Source organism: Macaca nemestrina, chromosome 8 (assembly GCF_043159975.1).
Source record: "Macaca nemestrina isolate mMacNem1 chromosome 8, mMacNem.hap1, whole genome shotgun sequence".
In the NCBI taxonomy this organism is placed as follows: Eukaryota; Metazoa; Chordata; class Mammalia; order Primates; family Cercopithecidae; genus Macaca; species Macaca nemestrina.
The window spans coordinates 5159224-5172740 of NC_092132.1; the positions used below are offsets into that span (position 1 = coordinate 5159224).

The 13517-nt window shown below is 47.1% G+C and overlaps 1 protein-coding gene and 1 long non-coding RNA gene across 6 annotated transcripts in view; both read left to right on the top strand.

The window, feature by feature from the left end:
- Nucleotides 1-13517, top strand: part of LOC105488384 (trafficking protein particle complex subunit 9) — a 724351-nt gene that overhangs the window by 279987 nt on the left and 430847 nt on the right. The window lies entirely within an intron of this gene.
- Nucleotides 1-13517, top strand: part of LOC112427828 (uncharacterized) — an 81291-nt gene that overhangs the window by 3418 nt on the left and 64356 nt on the right. The window contains exon 2 of the long non-coding RNA XR_011606677.1: nucleotides 232-1533. This is a non-coding gene — a long non-coding RNA (uncharacterized lncRNA). The remainder of the gene's footprint in view (nucleotides 1-231; nucleotides 1534-13517) is intronic.

Genomic DNA, 13517 nt, shown 5'->3' on the forward strand with positions numbered 1-13517 from the left:
TTAACACCCCCATCCACTATCCAGAGGTAGTTTAACCCCCTGTCCACTGTCAGAGGTAGTTTAACCCCCCTCCACTGTCCAGAGGTAGTTTAACCCCCCTTCATTGTCCAGAGGTAGTTTAACCCCCCTCCACTGTCTGGAGGTAGTTTAACCCCCCTCCACTGTCCAGAGGTAGTTTAACTCCCCCATCCACTATCCAGAGGTGGTTTAACCCCTTGTCCACTGTCAGAGGTAGTTTAACCCCCCTCTATCCAGAGGTAGTTGAACACCCCCATCCACTATCCAGAGGTAGTTTAACCCCCTGTCCACTGTCAGAGGTAGTTTAACTCCCTGTCCACTGTCTGGAGGTAGTTTAACCCCCCTCCACTGTCCAGAGGTAGTTTAACCCCCCCTCCACTGTCCAGAGGTAGTTTAACCCCCTGTCCACTGTCAGAGGTAGTTTAACCCCCCTCCACTGTCCAGAGGTAGTTTAACCCCCCTCCACTGTCCAGAGGTAGTTTAACCCCCCTCCACTGTCAGAGGTAGTTTAACCCCCTTCCACTGTCCAGAGGTAGTTTAACCCCCCTCCACTGTCAGAGGTAGTTTAACCCCCCTCCACTATTCAGAGGTAGTTTAACCCCCTGTCCACTGTCAGAGGTAGTTTAATCCCCCTCCACTGTCCAGAGGTAGTTTAACCGCCTGTCCACTGTCCAAAAGTAGTTTAACCCCCCTCCACTGTCCAGAGGTAGTTTAATCCCCCCTCCATTGTCCAGAGATAGTTTAACTCCCCATCCATTGTCCAGAGGTAGTTTAAACCCCCTCTGTTGTCCAGAACTAGTTGAAACTGACACATGGTCCTTTTTCAATCCGATACCATCCTGGCTTTTAATTGTATCTCTTCCTATCTCTGTGGAGTCCTCCCTGTGTGCTTAGAGTGCTCTGTTTCACGTTGCTGTGCTCCACAGGTGCTCATGCTTTTTGGTCCAGTGCAATGCCACAGCCTCTGTCTGCCCTTCCTCCTGAATAAAGAGACAGTTCTTCCTTTGTGTGGCCACAGCAGTTGGCACATACTTCACTGGGAGCAATTACTGCACTGAATTTCTATTATGTGTTTGCTTAGCCTTCAGATACGAACTCAGCCTTTCTCTGAGCCTGGCTCCGAGTACGTGCAGCACCCATAGCAGTTGTCATTTTCTGTTACTTTTCTGCCCTCCTTACGCCACCAGATACTCCTGAAGACAGAGCCCTTATGTTCTGAACGGTTGACCCCTAGCACCCCAGGTGATTCCTGCACAGTGCTTTGGTTGGTGCGGCCATATTCCTACCCCAAAGTCCTGCTTTAATGCACTAAAAAGTATAAATATTAGCATGGCACTGGAGTAGAGCATGGGGGCATCTCAGGAATGTGGACTTTGAGTTCTCTCAATTTTTTCCTCCTACGGGTCCACAGGGTCCCTTTGTCCCCCTCAGATGCAGTGCAGATGCTGGGGGCTCGAGAGTGGGAGAACCTCCATGGCAGAGGGCCTTGGCTCTTGGTGTGCTTTGACTCGACAGGTACTTTTATACTTGCTGTTTGTGATTCTTGCTATGAATAAGTCTTGTAAGATTTAACAGGACATAGCTGTAAGCATAGAGAATCACAAAGACCCTCAATGACTTGGAGGGTAAGTTTTACAGGTATGTTCTTCCTGAGAACTTAGTCTTCAGCAGTGGCCTAGATGATGTTCCATTTTATACGTATAGTAAAATTTTAATCTTTTCAATGGATGGGTGAATAAATAAAGTTGCAGCATTTATTTAGTAATTGTTTCTTCTTCTAAAAGAGTATTTTTCTTTACCTATGTATCCTGTCACCAATCTATTTCTGTCTATAGTGAGATAGGTATTTTTTTGGTCTCTGTAATGTTTATGCATAAGAATATTAAGATTGAAGAGGATATTTTGATTGTCTAGTCAGAGACCCAGAAATGCCCAACCCCAGCTCTAAGTGGTATATTCAAAGAGGTCATTTATCAGCTCATTTAGTGGGAAAGTGCAGATGGAGGTTTGTTTTCAGTTTCAGACATCATCTCTCAACTCTCTAACCTGTTTCTCGCAACTTGACATCATTCTTAGGCTCCAGGTGGCAGGAATGTGACTGGCCAGGTGTCAGGCTGGTGTTTTCCGTGTGGGATGATGAGAAAGTAGTGTGCACTTCTCTGTCTTGATTGAAAAACCTCTGACCCACGTCTTCACGACCCAGTCACCTGCCCGAGGTTCTTGGAGGCTGGGGCTGGCTAGGCCTGAGTCTGAGATCCGCGGTGAGAATGGCCATTCTCACCCCAGCACAGGAGTAGCGCTGGAGCTAGCTGGTTCTCCAGAGGGAAATGGGGGCGTCGTGACCAGAAGAGGAATGAGCTCATGTTGGGCTATAAAACAACCACGTCGTCCATGCTTTCCTTCAAAGAGTGCTCCCGAGCCTGCTTTTCTAAGGCTCTTTCTGATCCTCGTCCGTTTCCCAGTGAGCCTTCTTCGTGTCTCCTTGAGTCTCTGTAGCTCATTCTGTTACAGACCAGAGTGGGATGTCTACAGGTTTCCCTAATTGGGTTTTGAGTTCCTGAGAAGTAAAGACTGTTTTTCTACCTTTCTCCCACAACCCTTGATGTGTGTCAGATTCTCAACAAACGCTTCAGAGAGGCCACAGGCAAAGAGGAGGTGGAATTTGGAATCAGACACACCTGGCTTCCTGTTGCGGCTGTTTTGCTTATTGGCCGAGCAGCCTTTGGAAGATTATTTTCCTTCTGTGAACTTAGTTTCTTCATCTAGAGAACAGACATGATACTGTCTCATTTGGTGGAGTGATTTGAGGATTATGGAGGGTGCCTAGCATAGCATCCGACAGAAATTAAACATCATGGCTCTCACATGTGTGACATAGAGGACACGGTCACACAGCAACTCCCGCTGTCCCTACCCCACTGCCACTTCCAGAAATTCCAAATAATGATCATCCTGATAAGGCTTCTATTTGTTAAAACAGCAATAAAAGAAAATTTATATAATAATTGTATTGCTTCCAATAAAGTGCTTTTAAAAGTCATGTAAAAGACTCATGTATGGCAGGGCACTGTGGCTCACGCCTGTAGTCCCAGCACTTTTGGAGGCCAAGATGGGTGGAATTCTTGAGTCCAGGAGTTTGAGGTCACCCTAGGCAACATGATGAAACCCCGTCTCTACAGAAAATGCAGAAACTAGCTGAGCGTGGCGGTGCACACCTGTAGTCCCAGCTATTCAGGAGACTGAGCCGGGGAGGTTGAGGGTACAGCTTCAACTGAAAAGGAAACCCTATACCCATTTAGCAGCTGATCCCCCTTCTCCCCACCCAGGCTCTGAAAACCTCCAGCCTGCATTCTGTCTCTCTGGATTTTCCTGTTCTGAATGTTTCCTATAAACGGAATCATAGACCCTTTCACTTCCCTTCTCTCAGCCTGTTCTCAAAGCTCATGGATGCCGTGCTGAGTGTCAGTGCTTCCTTCCTTCTCGCGGCTGGACAATATGTCATTGTATGGTGCTTCCGCGTTCTCTCTGTCTAATCATCTGTCGATGGCCATCTGGGCTGTTTCCATCTTCATGCTACTGTGAACATGTGTGTGCATGTATTTGCTTGGATGCCTGTTTTCCTGCCCCTTGGGTCTGTACCTCTCTGTGGAATTGCTGGATCCTAGGCTGACTCTCTGTTGAACTATTTGAGGAGCTGTATTCCACAGTAGCTGAAGCATTTTCCATTCCCGCCAGTCATGCGCGAGGGTTCCAAATTCTCCACACCCTCATCAACACTTGTTATCCGCTGGCTGTGTTATTGTAGCCATCCTAGTGGATGTGAAGTGGTGCTTCACTGTGGTTTTGATTTGCACTCAGTAACTATTTTTTATTTCAAATATTATCGATGTTCACTGTAAAAAGCTAATAGGAATTTTATTTTCATTTACTTAAAAATAAATGAATTTTTCCCAGTTTCCTCAGAGATGTACAGACTCCACTGTGCTCATATTTCCCCCATGCTTACCTCATGCATGTTGGCTCATCTGCCTGTCCTTCCAGGGGACTGCCAGCCCCTCGAAAATGATTTGTGTCAGAATCTCCAGTATCCAGTCACTCATTTAACAGGCATTTATTAAAAGCCTGCTATGTTCAAAACTCTAGGAGCAGAGAGCAGTAAACAAAACCTGGTGCATCTCCCCATAGAACTTACACTTTAGTGAAGGGGACACAATAACTATTAAATGCATAAAAGATCTGTGGGCTGTGGAGAAAAATCATCTTGGGGAGGGAAAGCATGAAGCTGGCGAGAGTGAAATGCACCCCAGATCCAGATGGCCTGGCCCCAGGCCTGTTCCCCTGGACACTGGCCTCTCAGGCAGCGCCACCTCTCCTGGCCCTCAATCTGTCCGTCCCTGCCTTCAAGGGAGCACCAGACATGAGAGCAAGAAATTCCAAAGGAAAACAGACTTCACTCCGAGGACAGTGAGGAATCATCAAAGAGCCCTCCTGACTTGTGCTAGCAGCAACTGCTCAGCGTCCACGAGCCTTGAGAACAGGCTGAGAGAAGGGAAGTGAAAGGGTCTATGATTCCGTTTATAGGAAACATTCAGAACAGGAAAATCCAGAGAGACAGAATGCACGTTGGAGGTTTTCAGAGCCTGGGTGGGGAGAAGGGGGATCAGGTGCTGAATGGGTATAGGGTTTCCTTTTGGGTTGAAAAAAATGTTTTAGAACTGGATAGAGGTAGTTGCATAACATTGTGAATGCACTCAATGCTGCCAAATCCTTCACTTGAAAATGGTTGATTTTACATTATGCCCATGTCATCTTCGATATGTTATTGACGAATTTTAAAAATCATCCTAATCACTTTGAAATGATCAAAGTGTATGATGACAAAATGATAAAGTTGCCACGCAAATAAGACACCTAGATACCTTTAACTACCTCATTGTCAGTGCATTTCATTATTGAGCAAGTGACCTGATAGAGGAGAAAGCTGGCGTTTGGGGAGTGGGAGATGATGGCTTGGCGTCTTTTTTAGTCTCGTCCATGTATCTCACAACCGTAAGCCACATTTCATACAGTTGCTGCATAGATTTCTGCAAAACATTAACTTCTCCTTTTCTCCATAATGCCTATTTTCTGGGCGCCAGAGTTACCGTTGCTCTTTGAGTAGGTTCATTCAGAGCAGAGCCCTCCTGTGAGAGGGATGCTTTTCCCTGCAGTTAATCATCGAGAAAATGGAGATGTTCCCATTTAATTACTGTCATTTCTTTGTAGAAGTACTGGGTCAGCTTTCGTGTGGCCTTTTGCTTTAGAAATGAAAGAAAGAGAAATACACATTCATGCCTGTGAAGTAGCAGGAGCTTAAAGCTCATCATCAGCCCCATCTTCCTACTTGAGCTTTCCTCTTAAATTTCCAATTTTCTTTGAGCTATTCCCATTCACATGCCTTCATGTTCCTATAAATTCCACATGTCTAAAGGTGAAGCTGTCTTTTTACCAGTCAGACAGAGACTTGAGAGCCATTCCAGCTGCTGCCAGCTGTATGGTCTCAGTCAGTTCTCAGAACCTTCGTTTCCACCCTTGTCCGGTGGAGGTGGTGACGGCTTTCTGAGGACGGTTGTGAGAATTCGGAGGGATGCTGTGGTGTACAAAGCGCCTCACATGCTTTTGGCGTGTGGTGTGTGCGCAGAGGCGTTTTCTCCCCTCCTATCCCAGTCCTTAAACCACTTCACCCTTATTTTTGAAATCCTCTTATAAAAATCTATGGCACAACCATTAATCCTTTACCTAATTGTCAGTGTCCCGCTTATGTCCCAAGAGCCTTAGCTCTTTGCTTATTCCTGTGCTCTGTGTCACATGGATATTGACATTAATCCTGCATACTCTGATCTCAAACTGATTGTTACGAGTTTTTTTCTTTTTTTTTTTAAGCTGTGAACTATCACTTAGATTCCTTTGTGTCCTGTGTAACCTGGTACCATTGTGAAAATACAGGCAGCTGCCAGTGAGTACTCATGTCTGATTCAGCTACCTTTTTTGGTCTTCAGTACTGTAATGGTGAAATCGTGTGTTTTACATTCAAACAAGCTAAGTAGCAGTGATGCTCACTGGGAGGTGGAGGACAAGTGGCTTTCCCTCCCCAGCTGTGGAGTGGAGGCAGTACCAGTTCTTGGCTCAGCTGGGAGGGAGTGGGGCAACATGGCAGGCCTAGGCCCAGCCCAGGGCTTCAGATGTGGGAACTGCCGTTCTTTCATTGGAAGAGGCTGTATACACATTTGGAAGAGAAAGACGGATAGGCGAGTTGGCTAAGCTCTAGGTGCAGGTGTCTAGAAACCAGCACTCCCATTCCACAGGGCTGCCTGCTTGCTTTCTTGCTGCATGTGGCCTTCCAGACCCCAGCCTGGTACCTGAAATTCCTCATGCTGGAGGAGTGGAGGATCTTGTCACACATGTTGCCAGACCCTGGGATGTCTGGGGAAAATATTTCCCTAGAAACACTACTCATGATACTCATGCATTCCCTCCCTTCTTTAACCGTATTCCGTCGGACGGCTTGCAAACGTTCCTGTGTGTGTTCACAATCCCGACTCCCCGTGGGAACTTGAGCTCCCTGGAGGTGAGGACCATGTGTCTACTCTGTTCTCTACCCTGGGCGTGACTGAGAGCATGGCTGTCCAGGAGGAATGACTTTTCAATCAGTGTTGCAGTTGGTACCCTAGAAGGTTAGGGCTGGAGGGAGATCGCATTTCTGGCTTTTCTTCTTTCCAGTTGAAAGTTGTGTTGGTCTAACCTCACATCTGGATACTGGTGTGACGGCACTCATTGCTGATGCCCAGCAAGGCTGCTGGGAAGGGAACCATGGGACCCGATGGCATGCCTTATTGCACAGGGGTTGATTTTGGGGAGCTTTCTGTCATGCCTTTTGGGCATCATGATGAGTGTTACCCCACTGAGGCTGCTATTCCAGCTGGACTCCACGCCACCTCGTCCTAGGTGCACGTATACAGGGCGTGCTGTGGCGCATGCAGGCGGGGCTTCTGGAGGAGTTACGGCCACCATGGACAGTCCAGGCGCCCTGGCTGCTCCAGGCATCGAAGGAGGCAGGATCATGGCACTTAAGCAGAGGCAGCAGCATGAGCAGAGAAAAGTGCAGACGTAGGAAGCAGTTGGGTCTCACTGGGTCACATGTTTTCAGGGGGTAGGGTACAGTGAGGGGTGAAGGATGATTCTGGAGAGGTAGGCAGAGTCACCAGGATAGAGTGGCTAATAGCCTGGGCTCTGGGCAGGTTGCTTTGGTTTGAACTGTGGCTCTGCTCCTGCCTGCAGATAATCTCAGGTAAGATAATTGAGCTCCATGGACTTCAGCTTCCTCATTGTCAAATGAGGATAATGGTCCCTTTCTTCCTTCCTCCCTCCCTCCCTCCCTCCCTCCCTCCCTCCCTCCCTCCCTCCCTCCCTCCGTCACTCCTTCCCTCCTTCCCTCCCTCTCGTTTCTTTTTCTTTTTCAGCAAAGACTCATTCTGTTGCGCTGGCTGGCGTGCAGTGGCGTGATCTCAGCTCACTGCAACCTCTGTCTCTCAGGTTCAAGTGATTCTGCTGGCTCAACCTCCCGAGTAGCTGGGACTACAGGCATGCACCACTGTACCTGGCTAATTTTTTTGTATTTTTATTATTTTATGGTTTTTATTTTTTTTTTTTTTGAGACAGAATCTCACTCTGTCACCCAGGCTGGAGTACAGTGGTGCGATCTCAGCTCACTGCAACCTGTGCCTCCCGGGTTCAAGTGATTCTCTTGCCTCAGCCTCCCTAGTAGCGGGGATTACAGACATGGCACCACGCCTGGCTAATTTTTATATTTTTAGTAGAGATGGGGTTTCACTCAGGTGAACTGTCCGCCTCGGCCTCCCAGAGTGCTGGGATTACAGGTGCAAGCCAGTGCGCCCAGCCTAGTACTCATTTTATAAAGGGAGTGTTGGCATTGAATCTGTTTATCCATGAAAACATTTGGCACATTTCCTAGTACATAGTAAGTACTTACACATATGGCATTACCTTATTATGAGCAAGGCCAGGTGTTGTGGCCCCATCATCGCAGCGGCCTGCTCATGCTAGACTAGAGAGAGGCAGGGGCCGCTGCTGGTGGGGGCTGAGAGATGATGTGGGCTTGAGCCAGGAGTTCGGTTTGGGCAGGAGAAGCTGTATACAGGGGACATTCAGGTGATCAAACAGACACACATGAGGGATTGGCAGGACGTGGCAGCGTGGATTTTGGTTCCTGACTTGTGTGGCTGTGGATGGAGCGGGGAAGTGACAGGCCCATGCGGAGTTCCACCTGTACTCGCTGAGGCTGTGGGCCTGTGCTTCACGGAGGCCCAGGAGACCATGCCTAGCTGTCCAACCGAGTGTGAGCTAGAGACAGAGACATGGCTGTTAGTATCAGGCAGGGGAGAGGACAGCCGCAGAATTGCACCGGTCACTCAAGGCATGATCCTGTGGGAGAGGAAATTGGGCCATTGCTGAATTCTGCATCCCAGTGTCTGAGGGGTGGGAAAATGCAGAGCTGTTCACAGAAGAGCCTGAAGAGGACGAAGGAAGAAGGTGGGTGGCAGAAACCAAGGCATTGTCCAGGAAAGATATACACGATTAATAGCAGGGAGGCCCAGCAGGAGAAGTGTGAAAGATAGCCACTGAATTTGGCAATGTGGATTTGTTGACGACTTAGGAAGCTTTTAGGCGAGGTTTCTATAGAGTTTATAGGCAGAAGCCAAATTATGTGCTGAGGAGCCACTGGGGTAAAGTGAGTAGCAAACGCAGTCTCTCTGTTGTGAGGTTTGGTTGTAGGCATTGTGAGAGACTGTGTCGGAAGATGAGGTGTGGCTCTCCTGCATCTCCGTGTCCCCACTGCCTGGAGCTGCCCTGGTTTGTGGGGGTGGTGGCTGTGTTTGCTGAGTACATGTGGGTGCTGGGTGATTTCCCCCCATTTGTCTGCCAAATACTTTAATAAAAGATACACAGCATAGAGATTTTTACTCCTTCTAAATGTTTTGTATCTTGTCTTCATGAACGATTTAAATTAGCAATTCTTTTATTAGGCGAGATATTTTTAGTTTCTCTAAAAATTTCTCCTCCTTTCCATTTGTTAATTAATGCTAAACCTTCTTTTTAAAATATCGTTTGTAAGTCAGTTGTCTTTTTGCAACTCTCTTCTTGCTCCTGGAGTTAATAGGCTTTTGCATTGACCTTATCCATGTTTGGAGACCTGAATGAATAATTATATTCGGAGTCGTCTCCCCTCCCCCTTCTCTCCCTTAGAAGGCAATTTATTGAAACAAAGGCTACAGTAACTCTTGGGAAATCTGGATGTGTTCTGTAGGTATAGTCAGGCTGATCTGATTTCCGGACTGAGACGTTTCCCTAGATGCCGGCCGCCATGTGAGACGCACCGCACGGCGTTGTCCTGTGTGGTCCCGCTGCCCGCCACCCTCTCCGTTTCCCACCAAAGTTCATTCATTCAGCGCTTCATTCAGTTATTTGTTATTTCATTTGGCACTGAGATAGCAGCAGACTTGGAACTGATTCTCTTTGGGGGAAAATGGCAGTACCATCCAGAAAATTCGACACGTAATCTCTGCTCCACATCTGGGAGCTACTGTCGTTTTCTACTGAATGCTGCCTAGGCCCGGGACTCTGGGCCAGGTTCTGGGCAGTGAGAGAGGCTAGTCCCTCACTTTAAGGCACTCACAGCCCAAGTTAGAAACTCGAGGAATTTGGTTTTGAAAGTCACCGTGAGGTGGACCAAGCTACTGTGCTTCTGGGGCTCAGGGTTGATGACCCCGGCGTGGGGCTGTGGAGTGGGTAGCAGCTCTGCACAGGGCTGGCGGGACTGGCGGTTGGCAAGCCTCTGCGTGTATAGCTGCCACCTTGCTGCAGGAACTGGGCAGTTCTCCACACCTGAAAGAGTGTGGACTATTTTTTAAAAAATTTTTAAAGAAATTTTGGTAGAATACAAATAATGTAAAATTTGCCATCGTAATAATTTTTTTTTTTTTTTTTTTGAGACAGAGTCTTGCTTTGTTGCCCAGACTAGAGTGTGGTGGTGCAATTATAGCTAACTACAGTCTTGAACTCCTGGGCTCAAGCAATCCTCCCACCTCAGTCTCCCAAGTAGCTAGGACTACAAGTGTGTGCCACCACGCCTGGCTAATTAAAAAAATATTTTTTTGTAGCGATGAGGTTTTAACCTATTGCCCAGGCTGGTTTCAAACTCCTGGCCTGAAGCAATTCTTGTGCCTCAGCCTCCCAAAGTGCTGGGAACACAGCATGAGCCATTGTGCTGGCCCCTGTAACCATTTTTAAATGAAGAGTTCAGCAGCAATAAGTTCATTCACATTGCTGTGCAACCACCACCACCATCCATCCCACAGAGCTTCATGCTTTTGAGTCTGCCCTCTTCCCCTCAACTGAATTATTTTGCAGTGTGGACAGGTGATATAGTTTGTTGATCATTCATTCATTTATTTAATATTTACTGAGCACCTACTATAATCACTGTACTTAGTTTTGGAAATACAGATCAAATAAGATAGGTACTGTCCTTAAGGCACTCAGTGTAATATGCTGATCAATAAAGGAAGCAGTACTGGCCTAGGTTAGAGTCCACAGAAAAGCCTTCCACGCAAGCACCATGTGGAGAAGCAGGGGGCTGACACCGCATGCTGTTTTGGGGGAAACACGAGCAGTTCAGTAGGCCCGGAGCCTAGGCATGAGGCTGAGTATGAGTTCAGGGAGTGGCAGGAGGGGAGGGAAGGAGCAGGGTGGCAGGCTGTGGCTGTCCCCTGTATCACTCGTTCTTGAAAGAGAAACCTCGGTATTTCACTCATTCTCAGTTTCACCTGGATTCTCTTGGTACAGCTCAGTATAATTTGCAGAAGTGGAGTGGTAAGCCAGAAACTCAAGGCAGACAGATAGAGTCACTCCACAGGACTAGCGTCCTAAGTGGTCCACTAGGGGCTGGTGCAGGCAGCTCTGTCCACAGAGGCACCTTCAGGGAAAGCCAGCTCAGGGCTCCTCGCTGCCGGACACTCGGGCTTGGCTGTGGGGGGCTGCCCATCCGCCTGCAGCCAGGCCTCTTTGTGTGTGTCTCTGCACCATGCCGCTGCTCCTGGCATCCTGGGGGCCTGCTCTGCATCTGTAGCGCCCTGCCCCTCGCCCTTTCCCCTATCTCTCCTTCCCTCCCTTTGTCCCCTTCTGAGGCCTCTCATTGCCCGAATCTAGATGCTGAGCCATTGCTGTGCCTCTCTTGTGGCCCTGTGATACGCTGGAAAGAACAGTTGTGCAGATCAGGCATCCCTAACTTGAAATCCAAAATGCTCCCAAATCCAAAACTTTCTGAGCGCTTGCATGAAGCCACAAGTGGAAAATTCCACACCTGACTTCACGTGATGGGTCACAGTCAAAATGCAGTCGAGACTTTGTTTCAGGCGCCAAATTATCAAAAGTGTCATGCACAGTTACCTTCGGGCTATGTGGATAAGGTATATATGAAACACAAATGAATTTCATGTTTAGACTTGGGTCCCATCCCACAGATAGCTCATTATGCATATGCAGATTAAAAAAAAAATGGAGATATTTCTGGTCGTAAGCATTTCAGTTAGGGGTTACTTGACCTGTATCTGAAGTCGAAAGACCAGGGAATGAATCTTGACTCTGCTGCGTGCTAGCTGAGTCACCCGGGGCCAGCCACTTCATCTCTTTGAGCTGCAGCTTCTATATCTGTAAAATTGGGGTGAGAGTAACCTCGAGTGTTGTGTGTGTGCAAAGTACCTGGAACATGGTAAGCGCCCAGCAAATGCCTGCAGGTGATGTGCTCTCCTCCCCTGCTGAAGAGGGGGTAGGGGGACATGGGCGTTCTTGCTTTAGATGGAAACACTGAGTCCCAGCAGACTCTAGGGTCAGTGAGTTCTTAGCCATGAGACATTTTAGCAGTCATTGACTCCTCTAAGCCTCAACTTCCTCATCTGTAAAACAGATAAAAATAGCCACTTCTGATGAAGTCAGGCAATTAATTTAAGCCCCGGAAACATTCTACGGCACATAGCGAGTGCTTAGGAATCTCGTTCTTGTTTCAGAACTCATGATAATCTGGTTCATTGGTATCTGCTCCCTTTCACTGACTATTAAATCGGGCAGGAACTTCTTTTTTTTTTTTCAAGAATCTTCAAGCTTCCTTTTTATTTGTTTTTTATTTTTTATTATACTTTAAGTTCTAGGGTACATGTGCACAACGTGCAGGTTTGTTACATATGTATACATGTGCCGTGTTGGTGTGTTGCACCCATCAACTTGTCATTTACATTAGGTGTATCTCCTAATGCTATCCCTCCCCCACCCCCGCACCCCCCCACCCCCCGACAGGCCCCAGTGTGTGATGTTCCCCTTCCTGTGTCCGTGTGTTCTCGTTGTTCAATTCCCACCTATGAGTGAGAGCATGTGGTGTTTGGTTTTCTGTCCATGTGACAGTTTGCTGAGAATGATGGCTTCCGGCTTCATCCATGTCCCTGCAAAGGACATGAACTCATCCTTTTTTATGGCTGCATAGTATTCCATGGTGTATATGTGCCACATTTTCTTAATCCAGTTTATCATTGATGGACATCTGGGTTGGTTCCAAGTCTTTGCTATTGTGAACAGTGCTGCAATAAACATACATGTGCATGTGTCTTTATAGAATGATTTATAGTCCTTTGGGTATATACCCAGTAATGGGGTCACTGGGTCAAATGGTACTTTTAGTTCTAGATCCTGAGGAATCGCCACACTGTCTTCCACAATGGTTGGACTAGTTTACAGTCCCACCAACAGTGTAAAAGTGTTCCTATTTCTTCACATCCTCTCCAGCATCTGTTGTTTCCTGACTTTTTAATGATCACCATTCTAACTGGTGTGAGATATATCTCATTGTGGTTTTGATTTGCATTTCTCTAATGAGCAGTGAGGATGAGCATTTTTTCATGTGTCTGTTGGCTGCATAAATGTCTTCTTGAGAAATATTTGTTTATATCCTTTGGCCACTTTTTGATGGGGTTGTTTGTTTTTTTCTTGTAAATTTGTTTAAGTTCTTTGTAGATTCTGGATATTAGCCTAAATAGGGCAGTAACTTCTAAAACAGGGGCCGCAGACTCTTTTCCCTGGTGGTGTGAGGAAGAGGAACGCGGTTGATGCAGTGGCAGGCGATGTGGAACATTGCAGTTCATCTGTTTGGCCACACAGGGCTGCCCTTTCTCATGAAACAGTGCTTTGCACCACCGTGGGCACCTTACACAAGGCTTGTTTCCGAAATAGGATTGAGAATTTGATTTGGGGTTTTTTTGCTCCTCTTGTACATGTAATGCTCGGTTTTCTTTGGATTTGCGGAGAGACTCGACTTCCTTCCTTACTTTAGCTAAATGATTTGGATGAGATTCAGAAGACATTCTGGCATTATCTATGAAATATTGCTTTATTTA